Source organism: Euprymna scolopes, chromosome 28, assembly GCF_053919585.1.
Source record: "Euprymna scolopes isolate OS-2025 chromosome 28, ASM5391958v1, whole genome shotgun sequence".
Lineage (NCBI taxonomy): Eukaryota > Metazoa > Mollusca > Cephalopoda > Sepiida > Sepiolidae > Euprymna > Euprymna scolopes.
Genome location: NC_136509.1, coordinates 103,118,030 through 103,141,681, shown reverse-complemented (window position 1 = coordinate 103,141,681; position 23,652 = coordinate 103,118,030). Strand labels below are relative to the sequence as shown.

At 33.9% G+C, this 23,652-nt stretch overlaps 1 long non-coding RNA gene and 2 other non-coding genes across 3 annotated transcripts in view; 2 read left to right on the top strand and 1 right to left on the bottom strand.

The window, feature by feature from the left end:
• LOC145249382 (uncharacterized) overlaps positions 1-23,652 on the top strand; it is a 452,671-nt gene that overhangs the window by 56,279 nt on the left and 372,740 nt on the right. The window lies entirely within an intron of this gene.
• Trnas-cga (transfer RNA serine (anticodon CGA)) lies at positions 3,647-3,728 on the bottom strand. Its single transcript has one exon. It is a non-coding gene; the product is annotated as a tRNA-Ser (tRNA).
• On the top strand, positions 10,602-10,683 carry Trnas-cga (transfer RNA serine (anticodon CGA)). Its single transcript has one exon. It is a non-coding gene; the product is annotated as a tRNA-Ser (tRNA).

Here is a 23,652-nt window from a genome sequence, read left to right as displayed (position 1 = left end):
TTGGTGACTTTAACGTCCACCATAATAATTGGCTTCGCTTCTCTAACTACACAGAACCAGCTGGTAGCATCATCCATAACTTTTCTACACCCCATTCCTTTCCATAGACAGTAACATTCCCGACCAGTCTCCCAGATTGCTAGGACCAGCAAGCCTCACTTCTGGATCTATTTCTGACAACAGTTCCCGAGGATTGTGTAACAAATATCCATTGCCCACTCGGGAATGCTGATCATGCGGTGATAATGATAAACATCACTCAAAAGTCTCGACCCCAAGTTGAAGAGCCATTGCTCAAAACGACAAGGTACTACAATAAGACTAACTGGGATGTCATTAGACATCACATCAGATATGCTCCATGGGGAAATATCTTTTCTCTTCCTGCGGAAGAGTGCACGAATGAGACAGCTGAATGGTTCAAAGCAGCAACTAAAAAACATGTTCCCACACGGAAGTTCTATAATAAACCCCACTCTCCCCAATGGTTTACTTCTACTTGCGCAGCTGCCATTGCCCAGAGGCAACATGCATACCGCAGATTTATCCGGCATAAGTCAGTACAAACAGACAAAAGTTTATAGAAGCTAGAAGTAATTGTGAGAAAGAAATAGCGACAGCTAAGAGAGAATATACCGAAAGCACCAGAAAAGGCATGGTAGTGCAGAAATAAGGAACCCGTGATTGTTGAAAAATCTACAACAGTGTAGTAAATGATGGACAATCAACAGTTTCCCTACTATCCAACAATCATAAAGTTGCTTGCATGGCAATCGAGAAAGCTAACATGCTTGCCCGTCAGTTTGTCTCAAACTCTACTTTGGACCCAGTAACCCACTCTCTCCCTCTGATTTTCCTTTGCGGACAGAAACCACACTAGATGATCTGAAAGTTACCCATTCTCAAGTATATGAGATCGTAAACAACCGAGACACCTCAAAAGCATGTGAACCCGATCTCATCCTGACTGTACTATTAAAAAGTGCTCCGCTGAGGTTGCTCCAGTTCTCTTCAAACTCTTCAACAAATGCTTAACGAATCTTGCTTTCCTGACTGCTAGAAAATTACTTCAGTTTACAAGAATTCTAGTGAAAGAACTGACCCATTAAATAATCGCTCCATCAGCCCCCTTCCTCCTTTCACCAAAATATTTGAGTTCATAATTAATCAAGCTCTAGTCAACCATCTTACAGTTGCTAAACTTCTGTCCGACTATCAATATTGACTTAGGCAATCCCTTTCTACTGCAGATATTATAACTGTAATCTCTGAATGTATATACCATACAGGCAGAGGAGGGCAGTAGTATATCTAAGGTTTTTGACAGGGAATGCACGATGGTCTTCTCAGGAAAATCAGATACTATGGTATTACTGGACAAATATTTAATTAAATCCTCCTTAAATAAGAGAAGAATCCAGATTGTCCTCGATAGTCGTACATCTAAACAATATGATATAAATGCGAGTGTACTTCAGGGGTCGATCCTTGGACCTTTATTATTCCTAGTATTCAAAAATGACCTCCCTGATAAAATTGTTTCTGAGATGGGTATATTTGCTGACGACACCACACTCTATTACAGGCGCAAGGGGAATACAAATGAATTCATATCCAAGGCAATGGCAGAAACTCTAGAGTAAGACCTCCAGTCTGCAGTGGAATGGTGTCAAAAATGGATGGTTAAGTTCAGTGCTGCCAAGACTAAGCTCGTTTCCTTTAATAATTATAAGAAACCTTTGCTTGTCTTTTTATAGACGTAACAGTCCATTCATTTGAGGGGTGTTGGATCAGTCCATTATATCATAATTATAAGAAACCTTCTCAAACACGAATTAAAGATAGTAAATATGAAACCTGCGTGAACTAAAATATCATATGGAAGCGTATTTTATGACCAAGCAAGGTTAGGCGGAAATTACTTCTTTCAAACTCTTCGGTTTAACGTTCCCAGGGAACATGAGTTGGAACAGATACGTCGAAGGCATTGCCAAGGCTGCTGCAATGCTAGAAAGTTATTTACGCTTGAAAGTATCCTGTACCTCTACAAGGCCACCATTCGCCCATCTAAGGAGTATTGTTATCACATTTAGGCCTGCGCATCTGCTACTAGTCTCTTATTCCTGGGCAGGGTTCAAAAGAGTGTCACCAACCTGATAGGTCCTGAACTGTCATCTAAGCTTCAACCCCTGTCCCATCGACGAAATGTTGCATTAATCTGAATGTTTTATAAATATTTTAATATTGGATGCTCCGACGAACTACAAGCCCTTGTACCTCCTCGACGTAAATACCCCCGACAAACCCGAAAAGCACCAAAGTCCCACCCCTGCACTCCCCAGAGCTGCTAGACTTTGGAGCTTCCTTCCGGATTCCTGCTTTCTCAATTGTACTGACATGCAGAAGCTCAAGTGTAATGTGAGCAGACATCTTGCTGCTCAACTCCCTACAACCTATGGCCCTGATAGTAGCCTCCTACATCAAAGTGGCACTGTGCCTTGTTTGGGGTGAAAATGTAAAAACAAAAAATATATAGAGAAGATTAAAATATTTTTCCTGAAATTTCGTGCTTAAGACAACTTATTTAAAGAATAAGACTCGGTGTTTTTTTATCCTAAATAAAAAAACACACACACTGAAAAAATGATTTTAATCATTTAATAAAAAATATTTGTTTTTCTAAATTTTCAAATTAAACTTACAAAAATGCTTTAAAAAATATGACCAGATTTCTCTTTTTCAAATGTCGCGCCAACCACGCAACACACATTGATTCAAACTCTACAACAAAACTCAACAACATCGGACGTATACTTTTTTTTTTATCCACGAGGAGCTAATTCAATGTTATTAACACCAACCAATTGAAGTGAAAAAAAACAAACCCAATAAATCTTTGCTCAGAAGCGCTGTATGAGGACGAGCATTATCATGATGGAAGATGACTACCTTTCTGTTAACTAAAGAAGGTCGAATGATGCTTTAATAATCTGGAAATAAATTTTTTGGTAAATGTTTCGTTTAGGTCCACCTCCACAATTGTCTTTAAAATGACGACATTTATAAGTTTTCGACTATGCTGAATACGAAAATCGCATTGAAATGTTGCAGAGATAAGTAGTTATCAAGATAGAAAAAAATGCATTATGTACGGTAATTTTGGCGGCCATCTTGGTTTTTTTCCTTCGTGTAAAATTCTGATTGCTTAGGGCGCGCGCGCATGCGCGTAAAAAAATGGCCGCCAAAATTACCGTGCATAATGCATTTTTTTCTATCTTGATAACTACTTATCTCTGCAACATTTCAATGCGATTTTCGTATTCAGCATAGTCGAAAACCTATAAATGTCGTCATTTTAAAGAAAATTGTGGAGGTGGACCTAAACGAAACATTTACCAATTTTTTTTTATAAATTAATCGTGATAAGTTTTAAGTAATAACAATATGCATAAAATAAATTAGAATGGTTTAAAATGACTACAAACCGACAAAAACGTTTGCACTGACATTAAAACATGGACGAAAAAATAGCGAGTTTTATTTACTCATATTTTGTATAATAATAGATTCTTTTGGCTTCAGACACTTTCCGCTAATGAATTGATTAAAGAATCATTTCGCTAAAAAAAAACAAAAAAAACTTGCACGCTGCGAACAGGATTCGAACCTGTGCGGGTATAACCCATTGGATTTCGAGTCCAACGCCTTAACCACTCGGCCATCGTAGCTACGTTAACAGGATTAAAAAAAAAACCCAGAAGATATGATATGATGAAATTTAATACAATGAAAAAAAAAAAGAAAAGCAAACGTAAATCTTATATTAAAGGTCATTTTTACCAATTTGATCATTGTTGTTGTTGCTGTTGCTGTTGCTACTGCTGCTGCTGCTGTTGTTGTTGTTGTTGTTGTTCCACCACTCCTAAACTTTGCCGTTGGTGTATGAATGTTTGTTGACCTTTTTTTATCCAGTCCAAGTATATAATTTTCGCAAATGGTAGGTGCTCGACAGAGCTCCAATCACCGGAGCAAACCTGATAAACATTTACGGCAAGAACTCACATAGTTTCAACCATAGCGAAGAACTCTTTCTTTCTTTCTCTCTCTCTCTCTCTCTCTCTCTCTCTCTCTCTCTCTCTCTCTCTCTCTGTCTTTGTGCGCAAAATACGGTTATTGTCCAGAATTCTCCTGATATTAAAAGATTAAAATTTAAAAAAATCCTGTACCCGCGATGGCACGAAACAGCAACATTCCAAAAATCACATAAATTTATCAAATGTTTGTTTTATTTAACTAAGGAAATCAAATTTTATGAGGAAACGAGGACGGATTATATCGCTCTGCCATCTTAAATAAACAAAGGGAGATAACTCAATTCGAACTCCCCATAATTTTTGCCTGTTTCCAGTTTGTAATGACTACGATTTACTATTAATCTCTTAAAATCGTAAAAAAATGATTCTCTCTCTTTATACATAAAAAAAACACTACATAATCAATGTACGGGATTTTTGGAATATGATCTTTTCATTTTGTGACTGGTATGTACATCATAAAGATATTTCTGTACTTTTGTTGTTTAATATAGCAGTGATGTTTGATCCCCCTCCCTTAAAAAACAAACGGAAAACTTCCATGAATAGGAAAATGAAAAATACTTTCCTAGGACATTTGTGAAACAAGATTCCACGAGGAAGCTTCCCAAACGACTACAGCAGGGTCGTCTTCAAGTCTAATGTTAACAAATACTTATTGAACCTTCCTATTGGATAATCAATTCCTATTCAGTAATCTCCTATCCATTCCATTATATTGTTTCCAATCCTCTTGTAATGGCGATCACCGTCCAATTAATGACCTCTTTAACCTTTATCCTCGACGGCGACTAGAGTTTGAAAACTGATGAGCGTAGTAGTTGACCACAATCAATTAAGAGCCTTAGTCGAAGCCAATTCACGCACAGCTGTTTAAGAACTTGCTTTTGAATTAGACGTCGTTGAATTATACGACGGTTTTCAATCACTCGAGAGGGATTGGGAATTCGAAAAATCTTGATAAATTGATGACTCACGAATTGAGCGACAACCAAAAGAAACGCCGTTATGAAATGTCTTCTTTCCTTCTTTTACACAACAAGAACGACCCGTTTCTTGACTGGGTTGTGACTTGCGATGAAAAGTGGGTTCTTTATGACAACCGGCGACGCTCAGCTCAGTGGTTAGATGTCGACGTAGCTCTACAACACTTCCCGAAACCGCAGTTGCACCAAGAGAAGGTCATGCTGATTGTTTGGTGATCTGCGACCGGTCTCATTCATTGCAGATTTTTGACTGCTGGCGAAACCATTACGGCGGGAAAGTACTAACAACAAAATGCACCAGAAACTTCGACAACAACACCCAGAATCAGTCAACAGAAAAGGCCCAATTCTGACCGCTCGTTGCCACATCGACCCTGCAGAAGATGGACGAATTAGGCTACGAGACTCTCCCCATCACCCATGCTCTCCAGATCTCTCACCTATTGGTTACCATCTTTTTCAAACATCTTGAACTTTCTGCGTGACAAATGCTTCAAAAACTTAAGCGATATCAAAAAATGCCTTCAGCGACTTCATCGCCACCAGAACGCAAGATTTTTTCAAATTAAATGCATCTTCTTCTTCATACGGTATAAGACTACTACTACTACAACTACAACAACAACAACAACAACAACAACAACAATACCGTATCTTTTGATTAAATTATTAGGTGAAAGTACTAAATACTGTTAAAAATCAGTGGCTTTTTTCCATAGAAGCACCTTCGGAAAAAAAGAAGTTTTTTGTTGATTTAATAAAAATATATGCGTTTTTTTTTTTTTTTTTTTTTAAATAAAAGTAACATTTTTAAGAATCTCGATTTAATGTAGAAATAATCCGTTTACCAAACCGGAAATCATCTTTTATTTTAAAGTACATGTGCAAATTGGCGTGAAACTTAATATGTGAAACATATGTACACGATTAATTAATCCTTAAAGTTCTGAATTATATTACTTGCTAAAAAAGAAAATTTACTAAGCAGACCAAGCGTAGAGATTACAATCATTTGGGAGCCTCTAATTGTAGAAAAAAAAAAAACATTGTACACCCTAAAATTTTCGGCAATGAAAGGGAGACAAATCCCCTGTCGATCTTTATTAGAGTTACTTCCCCTTTGTCAACCATTTTTTTTTTTTTTTTTACAAATACGAAACAATAACTATAAAATACAGACCAACTCAAAGAATACGAAAATATCTACGGAGCCAGTCCAGTAACTTTTCTCTTTTCTTTTCCAAACAACAACAAACATGCCTGATGAAGGTCGAAGGACGATCCAACCGAAACGTTGCACAAATAACATCCAAAATGAGAACAAATGTCCGATCAATACAATAAAAACAAATTAATTAATCCTTGTTTTACATTTTGCTGAAACTTTGCAACTTGAAAATCATAAGTTTCATTTTTTTTTTTTGTAAGCCGAAACTTTGCAACTTGAAAATCATAAGTTTCATTTTTTTTTTGTAAGTCGAAACTTTGCAACTTGAAAATCATAAGTTTCATTTTTTTTTGTAAGCCGAAACTTTGCAACTTGAAAATCATAAGTTTCATTTTTTTTTGTAAGCCTAAACTTTGCATCTTGAAAATCATAAGTTTCATTTTTTTTTGTAAGCCGAAACTTTGCAACTTGAAAATCATAAGTTTCATTTTTTTTTTGTAAGCCGAAACTTTGCAACTTGAAAATCATAAGTTTCATTTTTTTTTTGTAAGCCGAAACTTTGCAACTTGAAAATCATAAGTTTCATTTTTTTTTTTGTAAGCCGAAACTTTGCAACTTGAAAATCATAAGTTTCATTTTTTTTTGTAAGCCGAAACTTTGCAACTTGAAAATCATAAGTTTCATTTTTTTTTGTAAGCCGAAACTTTGCAACTTGAAAATCATAAGTTTCATTTTTTTTTGTAAGCCGAAACTTTGCAACTTGAAAATCATAAGTTTCATTTTTTTTTGTAAGCCGAAACTTTGCAACTTGAAAATCATAAGTTTCATTTTTTTTTGTAAGCCGAAACTTTGCAACTTGAAAATCATAAGTTTCATTTTTTTTTGTAAGCCGAAACTTTGCAACTTGAAAATCATAAGTTTCATTTTTTTTTGTAAGCCGAAACTTTGCAACTTGAAAATCATAAGTTTCATTTTTTTTTGTAAGCCGAAAACTATTTAATTAAAAAAATGTCATAATCAGGGAAAAGTACATTTTATTAACTTATTGTCGCACAAAAAAAAAAAATTCATCTGTTCGATCCTCTGTTATTGATGAAGAAATCTTTCTAGACTGAAACAGTTTTTAATATTTTCCCAATCAAGAATGTTTACTAATTTTATCTTTCGCTATAAAAAAAAACAAAACAAAAAAAACGGGTTGCATCTGTTTGATCCTCGGTTACGGAGATATTCTTCTAGAAGTTTTACATTTGTTTAATCCTTGCAGTTTTTATTTTTTTCCAAAGCAAATCATGCGAATAATTTTTTTTTTACACAGTGGTCACCACTTATCAAGGCCCGGAAGCCACTCAGGGATAAGGGTTATTGCAAGTACATTACGTTAGTGTGGAGATTTGATGAAGTGTTTACTTAAGGGGGCGGTTCATTAGGAATTTGTTAACGTTGGACTTGAACACATCCAAGTTGTAGTCAGGTGGGAAGCAGGCAGTCGGAACAGAGTTCCACAGGCGTGCAGTTCTAAGAAAGAAGCCTTGTTCATGGAATCCACGTTTTGATTTAGGCACAGATATAGAGTGGGGGAAATTTTCCACGGTGGATTCAGCTAGACGGGTGTTTTTCGTGAAAGATTGGCGAGGGGGGACCAGAGATTGGAGTTCAGACGAGCATCTGCCATGGAAATAACGATAAAACAAGGATAGGCTCGCAACGTCTCTTCTGTAGGAGAGAGGTTGCAAGGTAGAGAAAAGGGCATCCCCCACTAAGCCACGAAGTCTATTTTGTACTCTGTAAAATGTGGCGAAAAGCTTCGTGAAAAAAAAAAAGCTTCGTGAAAAAAAAAAGCTTCGTGAAAAAAAAAGCTTCGTGAAAAAAAAAGCTTCGTGAAAAAAAAAAGCTTCGTGAAAAAAAAGCTTCGTGAAAAAAAAGCTTCGTGAAAAAAAAGCTTCGTGAAAAAAAAGCTTCGTGAAAAAAAAAAGCTTCGTGAAAAAAAAGCTTCGTGAAAAAAAAGCTTCGTGAAAAAAAAGCTTCGTGAAAAAAAAGCTTCGTGAAAAAAAAAAGCTTCGTGAAAAAATGAAAAAAAAAATAAAATAAATAAATAAATGTATAAAAAATTCGCCGCAGATGACAGGTTTATTTTGTTATAAAACTTATAAGTTTCAAAATACTGGAATGTTTTCTTTAACGAAAACCCCAATTTCGTCGTATTGTACGGGGTTTGTTTTAATAGTAGTATTCTGTGTTAAAAAAAAAATACGAATTATATGTCGTTAGTGCTGACGGGTTTAATTTAGGTAATTCTTATGAGTATGAATCAATGAAAAACGTAAACAAATTTTTCCGGCTCATCTTAAAAATAATTCTTCCATTACTAAACACCTTTTTTTTTCTTTTTTTTTTTTTCTAAAAATCATGTTCACCCTTAAAAAGCATATCGCAAGTTGGACATAAGGGGCTACTATTTGGGGCCATGTCTAGGAAAAAATTAACAAGATATTTGTTTATGTTACATTTAAATTCCTGCATATCAGTACAGCCAGGGAAGCCGGCAGTAGGAAGGGAATTCCAAAGTCTAGCTGTTCGGGGAAAGAAACTATTAGAATAGAAAACTTTCTCACATTTAGGGACAACAACAGTGAAAGGGGTGAGATCTTATTGCCAAGCGGGTTTGTTGGGGATATGCACGTCAAGGGGATACAAGTGAAACAAGTTCATCAGAACACATTCCATTTGTAAAACAGGCACAGTGATGTAGCATTACGACCATGAGACAGGGGCTGGAGCTTAGTTGATAAAGTGGGACCGATTAGATTGACAACTCTTGTTTGGACTTTATCTAAGAGGGAGAGACTAGGGGTACATGCATCAGCCCAGATGTGGCAACAATTCTCCTTGCATGGGCGATGATGGCCTTGTAAAGGTAAAGGATACTATTAGGCGTGAGTAGTTTTCTAGCCCGATAGAGGGAACCCACCTTATTTGCAGCAGCCTTTGCAATGTCCTCTATGTATTTGTTTCAGTTCATATTAACCGCAAAAGTTAGGCCGAGAAGTTTGAAGGTAGAATTCTCAGGTAGCATGCTATTTGTCATTGATATAGGAAGTTGGAGAGGCGTTTGTAATTGTTAAAGGAGAGCAGCTTAGTTTTATTAGCATTAAATATTACCATCCATTTACGGCCCCATTCCAATATAATCTGGAGGTAATTTTCTAACGATTCTGCCATTGTCTTAGATTTTACATCCGTTCTTCCCTCGTGCATATTAAAGAGAAATCCCAGACGTGAACACATCCCTAAAAACTGGTGACGCTGAGGACGCTCAACCCTAAATATACAACAAATAAATGTTACCAAAAGAAAATTAAGTTACTCTTTTATCTACGTGGATAGTATTTTTGTCTTTCAACTTATTTTAAAGCGTTTTAAAGTAGTGCCAAGTCTGTTGAATTAGAAGGAAAACATTACGGTTTCGTTACAGCCATTTGAACCCTCGATGATCGCTAAAAGTTGAAAACTGAGCAAAATGCCAGTGAAACATTACATTTTCGCACGAGTGGTAATATTAATTGCATATATTTCTACCAGTACTTTCTTTAATTTTCGATTTTTGAGCGATTATCGAAAGTAGAAATGACTGTAAACTGCCACTTTTTTTTCGTTTTAACTCCACAGACTTGCCATTATTTTTGTTTTAAGGTAAATAAACGCTTTAAAATAATTTTAAACACACACGCATAAAATTTTTTTAGCCAGGTAGGTAGAAGAGTTACTTATCTTGCCTTTGGTAACATTTATTTGTTGTAATTTTTTTTTGTCAGCCCATTTTTTTTGTTGGCTATTTTTTTTTTTTTTTTTTTGTAAATTATAACAAGTTTTCGGAAGTCTTGATCCAAAGAAGTACCCCCATCAAGAGAAAAAAAAGTTGTTTACGTGGTGCCCGAGACAGCGTGACTGTGAAAGAATGCTAATGAAGTTGGGGGTGAGGAGGTGGAGACGCTAGAGCGGTAAAGATTTTAAAACTAGATCACACAGCGCCGATATGTTAGCCAGTCTTTTCATAAAAAAAAGCGACTTTGTACACATATTGTTGCACTCGCAAGGAGTCGAATAAATACCAATGCTATCTAATCCCCTTTTCGATGCGGGCGCTCCCAATTTTTAAAAAGTTAAACCCCGTTGTGAATATGACGTTACATGTTTGAGAAATGTGACGTCATTTCCGTTACGCCAAGCCCATAAAACTTAATTTCTAAAACACTTTTTATCTACACACGTCACTTTTATTTATATAGTCAGTAAAGCAGGCTAAGTCTCTGCTAAGATAATTAGACTGCTGTATAACAATCGCTAGCAGCTGCTGCGATGGCCGAGTGGTTAAGGCGTTGGACTCGAAATCCAATGGGTTATTCCCTCACAGGTTCGAATCCTGTTCGCAGCGACTTATGTTTTTTAATCACGAATCATACATTTCAAAATCATTTGGAGAGGTGTATGATCCTAGCAGACAGGATCCATATAAGTACACTTCGAACTGTGATTACATCGACATAGGTTCTGAATTTTGATTTAGATGACGATTGTTATTTGGATTCTTAGGACTACTATCTTTATCTTGAGTGTTATTTACACGATGTTTTGGTCGATTTAACCTCCGACCTTCTTCACATGTATCTTATCAAACTAGGACATATGGCGCAGTGGATAAAGTACTTGGTGAAATTCGGTTGTAGAAGTTACAATGTTGGGAGATTGAAAGTTAAATCCTCAGTGCGGGCGACCAAAAAATACAATTGCGATTTACTTAGGAGTTTTACCCAGTCGTGGCTGACAGAACGAGAACATGCAACCCCCGCATATTAAATAAAAGGGGGAAAGTCACTAAATTAATGCGTGAGTGGATTGCGAGTCCCTAAAATTCTGTGAAAGCATTAAAAAGTTTTATTTTGATTATTAAATATTATTAAATGAGGAATCATTTCGATTAAAATCTATTGAGAAATACGCATTTTGTAATGAGAAATACTTTGAATATGTAAACAATAGGTAAAGAATAACAAGTTATCAATAATGGCCGTCTCATTTCGATAATTTGTAATTCTTCAACTAATGTATCCATATTTAAAGCGTGCTTTTCTCAATAAAAAAAATTGTGGTTATAGTCATCTAACGTGGTTCCTAATTTCCCGCGTAGCGCAACTGGAAGCGGTGACAAGGCAAATCAATTCCTTCACTTTTTTTCTCTCACGCCTAAAAAATTATTTATTTTGATTTCAATAATTTAATTTTTATACTTTCATAAACATATATTAAATATATAAATTTGAATAAAAAGTTTTATTTTTAAGATAAAAAAAATATTTTTTTATAATTTCTTATAAAATTTCAAATAAAATACAAACTTTTATTTTTTTAAAACTTGTTTTTAAAAGTGCAAATTAAGATTAAGTGTGTTATTTTTATACGTATAATTTTGTTAATTTTTAATGTATGTTTTTTAATAATGTCTTTTTTTAATATTTTATTTCAATAAATTGCTCAACAATAATAGAAATACTGAAACACAATAAAAGGGAAGAAACTGATTTGCCTTGTCACCGCTTCCGGTAGAGCTACGCCGGAAGTTATGAAGTACGTTAGTTGACTATAACCCCCAATGTAATAATATTTAACAGTACATTTTTAATGCCTGCACAGATTCCCGGGTCCAGCAAGATTCACCTGAAGAAGCTCGGATGTTACACCGACCGAAACGTTGTGAAAATTACACTCAAGATGAGAACAGTAGTCCGAAAGATCCAAATAATATATCTACAAAGGTTAGCGTAGGTTAGTGCGCTTCAATGTTTTAAATTAGCTTATTTTATTTATTGATCTTTTATTTTCAATTTGTGATATATAAATTTGAGGTGAGAAAATTAATTATTTTCATTTTAATAGAGATTTCAAAATGGGGGGTAATTAAAAAAAAAAAACGCTTGTCTAGAATATTATATTCAGTTTATTGGAAAGAGCATAAAATTTCACATTGTACCTGAACATATCTTAACACCTGAACCAATAGAAAAAATTTGATAAATTTTTAAAGTTTAAAAATTGAAAAAAATTTAACTCGTAAAATTCAATTGATTTCATGACGTAAAACAATGGCTGCATGAACGCGCGCAGGCACTTTGTAAACACTGTTTTAAAAAATATATATTTCTATTATTTTTTAAACAACTTTAATAGTTTATTTTGGAAGTAATCCACAAAGAAATACCCACTTTTAAAAGAGAAATTAGGAGTTTTTTTAATATTTTTTATTCGCAGTTTTGTGTTAGGGGTGTCAAAATATTCCCCCAAAATTCTGATATATCTAGCGCTTCATTGGAGATATGCAAAACATGTATCTACCCAGACGTACAATTTGACCCTATATAGAGTTAGTTGGCCTCTGTGTGTGTGTGTGTCCGTATGTATGTGTATGTGTGTGTATGTATGTGTGTGTATGTGTGTGCGTATGTGTTTATGTGTGTGTATGTGTGTGTATGTGTTTATGTGTGTGTGTGTGTGTGTGTGTGTGTGAAAGGTTAACGAGAAAATCCTAGCAGACTGCTCAGTGCTCCGCTATAAAGAGAAATTATTATTATTATTTTTTTAATGTGAGTGTAATATTTATTAATGTGTTACAGAAGACCAGAGCAACCGTCGATTTCAAATCCAAACAAAGTGAACCTGCAGTTTGCCAGGGAGTACAGACATAAACAGAGGCTAGTGAGAATCCGACACAGATGTTGGTCATTTTTGTTTGGATTTGTTTGGATTTCGATGGTACTAATGTTGCTCAGATCTTCTGTAACACCCCCCCCCACACACACTCTCTCTAACTCTCTTTCACGCACACACACATACACACACATTCTCCCTTTTATAGCTATATAAATATATGTGTATGTGTGTGTGAGGACACTTCTCAACCTATATTCTCCACGAAATTTTGATCTACATAATTGAAAGTTGGTATATAGGGTATGCAGACATGTGGAAAACTTTTTAATCGGTTTTAATCCATAAAAAAGAGCTGCTGAGGAGTCAAAATTGAAAAATTTGTGCTTGAGGGTCATCGGATTTTTATCTATTCGTCAACTGTTTCACGACTACGCATGCGCGAATCAATTACTTGACAGCTTTGGTAACAATAATTAGTTTTGAAAACACCTTTTAAAGAACATGGCAAGCTATCGTTATTTCCATGGCAAGTGCTCGTCTGAGCCCCAATCTCTCGTCCCCCCACCTCGCCAATCTTTCACGAGAAACAGCCGTCTGGCTGAAACTACTGTCAATAATTTTCCCTACTCTTTATCTGTGCCTAAATCCAAACGTAGATTCCATGAGCAGAGCTTCTTTCTCAGAAGTGCACGATTGTGGAACTGTCTTCCGTTCGCCTGTTTCCCACCTGACTACAACTTGGATGTCTTCAAATCCAACATAAACAAATTCCTGATGAACCGCCCCTTTAGTAAGACACTCTATCGAATCTCCAATACTAATGATTACTACAATACTATCTCATTGATTACTGTACACGCAATAACCCTTATCCCTGATAAGTGGTGACCCCCATGTAAAAAAAAAAGCTAGCATAATTGTTATCCTTGTTGACTGACCGTCTTTAGGTTTTTATTCGATCTCACCTCGAATATCTTTTTTGACTTACGCGAGGTGACCTGTTTAGAAAAAGCATAATACTTGTGTGCACCTGCCTCATGCTTTAAAGGAATTTAACATTACGTTTAATACCGGGCTACGCTGAGTACATCTGCTAGCATATATATATATATATATATATATATATATATATATATATATATATATATGTATATATATATATAGATATATAGATATATACATACTACCTAGCTCTACCTACGTATTGAGCACTGTTGAAGGAAATACTTAAAGTTTACGCATAAATTTATACTCTCGTATATTAATTTATGTGATTAAATGAAGTAATCCCCTACTCACATTTGCCCCGAGGCCTCACATAGCTACACAACTTCCGGTCCTTCATCCAGCATGCTTTGAATCGACCTGTTACGCACACCATTTGAAAAGGGAAAATTTTTCCGAAATTAATAATGGAATACGTCGCAGAGGCTTACAAGTAAGACATTTTACCATACAACTGAATAAATATATTAATATATATATATATATATATATATATATATATATATATATATATATATATATATATGTACTTATTGATTTGTAAATCGCCACTTGTTCTCGTCTCCTCTTACCAACAACGACTATAATTCATTCCTCGCATTGTGACAGCCTTCTAAATCTCTTTTACATACCTATCCCACACAATGCTTCAAGCAAACTACATATCAATCCTATATATATATATATATATATATATATATATATATAAAATACAAACATATATATATATATAAAATACAAACATATATATATATATATATATATATATATATATATATATATATATATATATATATACCGGGTGTATCGATTGGTTTCCTAGATGTAAATCCACTGAAACTCGTGTGATTATTAAATAGTGCTCAATGCATAACAGAGATGAGATGATCAAATATTATTGGTTACATATGCGCACACATGTTTCAGTGAAATCCCAATTCAGGTTTGGCCCAATGAAGTATTGCCCCTGAATTGGGACTCCACTGAAATGCACATATGTAACCAATAATGTTTGTATAATAGACTATATATATATATATATATATATATATATATATATATATATATATATATATATATTTATTTAAATATGTATGAATAAAAATCAATACGAAAAATATATAAATGTTTATATCTTTTCTGTATTTATTTACTATGTGTTGACGTGTAGGAATACAAAAAGTATTTTGAAAAAACCCCAAGAATGTTTCCTTAAAAAGCACATATTTTCGACCGATCCTTCGACCTTCTTCAGTGTGAATGATATAGAACATGATTGTGCGGGCAGGGTTAGCAGCAGGAGGGGCACGGGTACAGCCATTAAGGTAAAGATCTATTTGAATATGACCCTTCCAACATTTTTGACTTGGAATGGTCAACAACTTGTGTGGCCTCTGTTCAAAACCAAGTCTTTCAGAAAACTTGGAATTGGACACCCACGCATCCCACGAACATACTCGCATATGTGAACATATATGTATGTACACTCGCGCACTACCACATATGCTATGCTTCTTGACGCACTCATACATACACAGGATACGCATACACACGTTTATAGACGTGCGTACATATACAGCTGGGGATTGATGAGCAGATGTAAGTGATAAGCTAAGTGGGTGCTAAGCAGAATTTATATATATATATATATATATATATATATATATATATATATATATATATATATATATATATATATAATGTATATATTCATTCAACTCTGATTAAATCCCACGGAACTTTCGTACTTTGCAATATTCCTAGTTTTGACCTCAACGCGCTGACCAATCTCCGAGCTTAGCTGGTATACTATGTCTCCGACGGTTCTTATTTAGGACATCCCAAGCACTTTCGATCATAATGACCGTCGTCAAGGTTATTCCTATTGTCTTTTTTTTTTTTTTACTTTTGTAATTTCTAATATCTCTACTTATATACAAAAGGCACTTTGTATGTGTTAGTTCGTTCCCTATAGACTCCGAAATGGCTGGGTCGATATTTTAAACATTGCATACAAATCTACCTTACGTTTCTGGGAGTGTTCTTAGATAGGTTTTCTATCGGAATGCCTCCTATAAGTAGAAACAGTTCGATCGGACAAAAGCAATACAGTTTAACATCACAAGTGCATTTGAGCAGTTTTATCAACGCACAAACAGAACGTATAAAATCAACAGTTGGTTCTTTGATAAGACAGGTGCGCATTCGAAATGAATGTTTCTGTTTAGAACGCAATTGAACCATGATACTTGACTTTTGCATTTTAAACTTTATGTCAAGTTTTCATATAAAAAATAATTTTATGATATCAACAGGTTCTCTTCAGTATAATGTAGACTGCAGTGTCTTGTGAACTAAGTCACTGAGGGAAGGCTTGTGAAGCTTCCTTCCTGTGCACTATGGTTGGTCCCCGACTAGAGCAGGCAATCAATCGATTTGATTGAAAAGTGAGCGGTTTTAATAATTTCGATAACAATCAAAGTACAGTAATGTAGAACATTCGTTGATCCCGGGCAATATTGGGTCTCCCTGCTAAAAAAATGTCTGCATAAGAAAGGGGAAATGTAAAGAAACAGAAAAGATGTGATTGATTTGTTGGTGCTCGGTACAAATAGCACCGGTAAAAATAGCACCGGTAAAAATAGCACGAGTAAAAATGGCACCGGTAAAAATGGCACCGGTAAAATGGCACCAGTAAAAATGGCACCAGTAAAAATAGCACCAGTAAAAATGGCACCAGTAAAAATTGCACCAGTAAAAATAGCACCAGTAAAAATGGCACCAGTAAAAATGGCACCGGTAAAAATGGCACCGGTAAAATGGCACCAGTAAAAATGGCACCAGTAAAAATAACACCAGTAAAAATAACACCAGTAAAAATAACACCAGTAAAAATGGCACCAGTAAAAATGGCACCGGTAAAAATGGCACCAGTAAAAATTGCACCAGTAAAAATTGCACCAGTAAAAATAGCACCAGTAAAAATGGCACCGGTAAAAATGGCACCGGTAAAAATGGCACCGTTAAAAATGGCACCAGTAAAAATAACACCAGTAAAAATAACACCAGTAAAAATAGCACCAGTAAAAATGGCACCAGTAAAAATAACACCAGTAAAAATGGCACCGGTAAAAATGGCACCAGTAAAAATTGCACCGGTAAAAATAACACCAGTAAAAATGGCACCAGTAAAAATGGCACCAGTAAAAATAGCACCAGTAAAAATTCTCACCAGTAAAAATGGCACCAGTAAAAATAGCACCAGTAAAAATGGCATTTTGACAACGTAAAATTAGGATTGTCCGAGAAGTGTGGACTAAGCTCTTATTCTCCTAGATTAAAATAGGGCAAAGCCTCTTAATTTTAGTTTGGAAAAAAAGTCGGTTTGGTTAGGTTCAAATTTTGTAGAAGCACCGAGCAGGAAAATTATAGCATTTTATTTAATAATTATTTAATAATAAATATTTATGTATAATAATTTGAAAAAAGTGTAAATAAAATTTTACCGCTGCCAAATTTACTTAAATTTCTTTTTCAAATTTTAAAAATGGAAACTTACTTCAATGACTTAAAATTGCTGACGGCCATGGATTTTAATTTTCTTGTATCAAAAAGATTTTTACTTTTGAAAAAAAAAAAACGTTATTCTATAGAAAATTTGCAAAATTGATTGTGTATTTGTTTATAGCAACTACGGAAATCCGGAAGATTACTCACCAGGACGAATAAAAACGCGAAATTTCCAATGTTTTTAACCAGACAACAATGCCACTTAGTGTAAATATCAATTATATATATATATATATATATATATATATATATATATATATATATATATATATATATATATATATATATATGTCATCCACATCGTCAGTGAGTCTACAGTACTGTTTCGCTGTTTCACAGCTAATCAGTGCGGCTAGACAAGCAACTACCTCAAGCCAGTATCAAAACCCAAACGACAGTCGAAGCTTCTAACCGTTGCGCTATACGGCTGTTGCTATGCGGGCAATGAATTAACAACGTTTTGACATTGTCCAAATACATAAGCTCAATTTGTTTACACAAAGAGTATCGCTTCATACACTAATGGTTATTCCCTAAGCTCAAGGAAAACTTAAGAAGCTGTCGTTAGGATACAAATGAAAAGATGAAAGAGGCTGTGACGAGAAGATGAAGAAGGTTGGGGCCTTCCAGACGTTGTTGGACCGGAAATATAAGTGCACTGCAGCCAGAGGAAATTATTACGAAGGGGACTAGAGTTTCAGAGGTATACTATCAATCAAAATGCCCACATGAAAAAAGTCTGGAAACTTATTGAAGGCACCTGGCATAGGCAACATTGTGCACGTTTGCTCATCCCTTTATACATCTCTTCTCTCTGCATGTCTGCAATGAAGGAGATGTGTTTAAGGGCGAACTGGTGTTTTCTGAAAACTGTTAAAACGTCCACAGTGAAGTCTCGCCTGGACATGGGTGAACGGGCCTCTTTTTCCAGGGCAGAGACGAAGACAGAAGGGCACGGCAGATGGAAGAGTCCAATTAAATCTGCAAGTGTGAAGACCCGAACGTTTGACGCAGGACATGACGTCGGTCATCAAGTAGGGGTCGGGGGTATGGGAGTGTGCGGATGTAGGGGTCGAAGAAATAAGGAATCGGGAATTCTGGTGGACGGGATAGTAGGCGAAAATGAGATTAAGGGAAAAGTAAGAAAACTGAAAGAATCAGAACAGGGACGGAGGGGGGTGGAAGGGATGTTATCTAAAGTTAACCGAGGGGAAGTTGGGAGTGAAGGGCTAATTTCATTAATGAAAAACGAATAAAAATGTCGTCTGTGGCTTAACTATGGCAGAACAAAAAAGTAAATAAATATTGAAGAAATAGAAAGAAAAAAATAATGAATGAGTTAATGAATGAGTTAATGAATGAGTTAATGAATGAGTCCGTGAAAATGGAAAAAAGGGTAAAGAACAAATAAAAAAATGAATGAGTAAAAAGATAAAAAGAAGGAAAACGAGAAAAGATGAATATAATCAAAAACAAAAGTTTGAAGAATTAAGAAGAAAAAAAAGGGTAAGAGAGAGAGAGAGAGAGAGAGAGAGAGAGAGAGAGAGAGAGAGAGAGTAACGAACGGATAAAAAAAGAGAGAAAGAGAAAAAAAGGTGAAGAAAGAAAGTAATAAAGGGTGAAGAAAGAGAGGAAAATGAAAGGGTAGAAAAAGGGAGAGAAAAAAGAAAAGAAAGAAAAAAGGAAAGGAGAGAGAAAAGGATAGGGTGAACTAAAGAGAGAAATAAAGAGAATTGTGAAGAAAGAGAGAGGGAGAGGGAGAGAGAGGGGGAGAGAAAGAGAGAGAAAAAAAAGAAAAATTAGGCGAAATAAAGAGAAAGAAATGGGGAATAAAGACAAGAGGTTAAAAACGAGAAAGAGAAGGCAATAAAAAAGAAAAAAGAAAAAAAAGAGCGAAAAGAGAGAAAAATAAAAAAAAGAAAAGAAATGGCGAATAAATGAATAAAGAAAGGGTGAAAAAAAAGGAGAGAGAAAGAAAGAAGAAAAGGATAGAGAAAAAAGGATGGATAAGGAAAAAGAAAAGAAGGGTGTAGAAAGAAAGAAAAAGAAAAGGTCAAGAAAGAAAAAGATGGTAAAATAAAGAATAAGGGAAAGAGTGGGAGAAAGAGAAGGATAGAAAAAGAAAGAAAGGAAGAAATTAAAAGAAGGAACAAATAGAAAAACTTAAGAATAGGTAAAAATAGAGGAAGATATAAATAGGAAAGGAAGAGTGAAGAAGAAAAGAAAAAGAGAATAAATGAATGAAAGTAAAAATAGCGAAAAATGAATGAAAAAAAGAAACAAAAAAGTTGAAATGTTAGTAAAAACCGATTAAAGAAGAAAGGAAAAAAACGAAAGACATGTCGAATGAAGAAGAAAAAAGGAAGGTAAAAACAAAAAAATAAAGGTCGAATGAAGAAGAAACAAAGGAATTAAAAAAACAAAAGAAATGTCTAATGAAGAAGAAACAAAGGATGTAAAAAATGAAAGAAATGTCGAATGAAGAAGAAACAAAGGAAGGAAAAAACAAAAAATAAATGTTGAATGAAGAAGAAACAAGGTAAGGAAAAAACGAAAAAATAAAGGTCGAATGAAGAAGAAACAAAGGAATTAAAAAAACAAAAGAAATGTCGAATGAAGAAGAAACAAAGGATGTAAAAAATGAAAGAAATGTCGAATGAAGAAGAAACAAAGGAAGGAAAAAACAAAAAATAAATGTTGAATGAAGAAGAAACAAGGTAAGGAAAAAACGAAAAAATAAAGGTCGAATGAAGAAGAAACAAAGGAATTAAAAAAACAAAACATAAATGTCGAATGAAGAAGAAACAAAGGAATTGAAAAAACAAAAGAAATGTCGAATGAAGAAGAAACAAAGGATGTAAAAAATGAAAGAAATGTCGAATGAAGAAGAAACAAAGGAAGGAAAAAACAAAAAATAAATGTTGAATGAAGAAGAAACAAGGTAAGGAAAAAACGAAAAAATAAAGGTCGAATGAAGAAGAAACAAAGGAATTAAAAAAACAAAACATAAATGTCGAATGAAGAAGAAACAAAGGAATTAAAAAAACAAAAGAAATGTCGAATGAAGAAGAAACAAAGGATGTAAAAAATGAAAGAAATGTCGAATGAAGAAGAAACAAAGGAATTAAAAAAACAAAAGAAATGTCGAATGAAGAAGAAACAAAGGATGTAAAAAATGAAAGAAATGTCGAATGAAGAAGAAACAAAGGAAGGAAAAAACAAAAAATAAATGTTGAATGAAGAAGAAACAAGGTAAGGAAAAAACGAAAAAATAAAGGTCGAATGAAGAAGAAACAAAGGAATTAAAAAAACAAAACATAAATGTCGAATGAAGAAGAAACAAAGGATGTAAAAAATGAAAGAAATGTCGAATGAAGAAGAAACAAAGGAAGGAAAAAACAAAAAAATAAATGTTGAATGAAGAAGAAACAAGGTAAGAAAAAAAACGAAAAAAATAAAGGTCGAATGAAGATGAAAGTGAAGAAGAAAGAGATACGAGAAAATTAAGAATTATTCGATCACGAGATGGAAAAATGGATAAAAAAGGTGGAGAAGAAAAGAAAGGAAAAAGAATGAAAAAAGAAAAGAAATAAAGATTAGAATGAGAAAGAAAGCAAACGGAGTAAAAATACATTGAAATAGAAAGATGGGCGGTGGCTAAGTGATTAACGACACAGTTTTAACATGAATGTTTCAAGTTCGAATCCAGTTCATTCCATGAGTGCAACTAAATAAAATCAAGCAGCTTAAAAGGAAAGGATAGCGAAGAAAGTGGGAGTAAAGAAAAGAATATATATATATATATATATATATATATGGAAAATATGGAAATCTTTTTACCCGAATACGATGTTCAGCATGCTAAAAATATACCTTTTCTTATAAAAATCTAATGGATAAACATCTGAAGAAGTTGGTGGGGACAGGATATTTTTGTGGACACATAAATCGTAAAATTTTCTACCCACTAATGAAACAGCTGTAATGGAAAACTTTTAGGAAATAAACGAAGGTTATAAAAAGAAAACGTGAGTCTTTGAATTTTCAACAAAATTTTACACTATATATATATATATATATATATATATATATATATATATAAAGGGAATTAAAACAAACCGTCTAAAGAGCAGAGTTTATTTTAATGTATTAGTAAATGCATTAATACAATGAAAAGAAAACAGTGTTCGTTGTAATGTAGATATATAATAAGCTCGATAGGTATAGATATCCTAGAGCTATTTTAATACTGAGTAAAGTCTTTGTTTTATCGTTATTTCCATGGCAGGTGCTCGTCTGAGCTCCAATCTCTCGTCCCCCTCGCCAATCTTTCACGAGAAACACCCGTCTGGCTGAAACTACTGTCAACAATTTTCCCCACTCTTTATCTGTGCCTAAATCCAAACGTAGATTCCATGAGCAAAGCTTCTTTCTTAGAACTGCACGCCAGTGGAACTCTCTGCCGCTTGCCTGTTTCCCACCTGACTACAACTTGGACGTCTTCAAGTCCAACATAAACAAACTCCTGACAAACCGCCCCCTTAAGTAAGACACTCTATCAAAACCCCCAGTACTAATGATTACTACAGTACTATCTCATTGATTACTGTACACACAATAACCCTTATCCCTGAGTGGCCTTCGGGCCTTGATAAGTGGTTACGCCCATGTAAAAAAAAAATGTTTCATAATTTATAATTAAAAATCGGTTTCAAAAGGAAGAACAAACAAAATCAATAAATTGTACGATCGTTTCGGAAACGATGTTTTTACTGAGATAGACAATACGTCTTGAGCAATAATTTTATCATTTGATTTTATAAAACAATATATATATATATACATATATATATATATATATATATATATATATATATATATATATATATATTATTAGTAATATTTTTAAACAAAATTTTAATATATTAAAATCCGGTAATTTTCATATACCAATAAAATCAATATTAATTGACTCAATTATTTAAGCTTCATGATTATCGGTTTTCATAATCGAACACACATATAATATGTTTCGCAAAAATCAAGACAACAAAATATAAAATGAGAACATCTTATCGCATATTTTCTTACGCGTTACACTTGTTTCATAAATGTTTGTACAATTTTCAATATTATACCATTTAAAATTATTCTAAAATAGCTACTCCTCAGACGGCCAAAGACAAACTTCATACATATATGAATACATTCATAATTTCTATTTTTATAGAACAAGCAGTTGGATCTACGTACACACCATCCTTACATTTTCATTTTGTTTATAGGTTTTGATAGCTTTTGTATTTAGTAATCGCCCTATTTTCGTATTTCTACTTTTAAAATGATATTTCAACCAATTCACCGTTTTTTAATATTAATTTAATCTTTTGTAAATTCTTAAATTTATTTTTCTTCCCCAATTTATTTATTTGATTGATTCATTTCCAAATACTAAGCCGTACCTTTAATTCTAGTTTGTACTTATATGCTCGATTATTTCTTCCACAATCTGCGATAGTTTCGTACAAACTTTGTTTGTATTCTACGATCTACTGATTAATTACTACTTAACATTTAGTTTGGAGAAAAAATAATTCCAGCATAGTTCTCTATTATAAGGAAAAAAATTCAAAACAATATTTACTTTTTCATTTTCAGAAGTTTAGATGAGATAAGCCATCGGTACCGTCGGTTTCAAACCTTATATTACGGAACCAATATCATGCTCTCTTCAGCCGATCTATCGATAGACAGATAAGATAAATCGGTTGAAGAGAGCAGGTTATTGTGACCTAAAACAGTTCTCTAATGTCAGATTGGCTTATCTAAACTTCTTAAAATTATATATATATATATATATATATATATATATATATATATGCATATATATAAAATGAAAATTACAATTGAATTTACAAAAATGATCCAAGATGGTAAAATTAAAGTAAATTATAAATATTAAAGAATTAATATTTATAAAATTATCTATATATCAGATATAAAAGCTCGATAATACCAAATAGGAAATAGAGCTTATAATATGAGCAAACAGTTAATGAAATATGTTAAAAAACACTTTGAAATGAGTTAAAAACATATTTAATCTGAAAAGGAAACGCTAGAT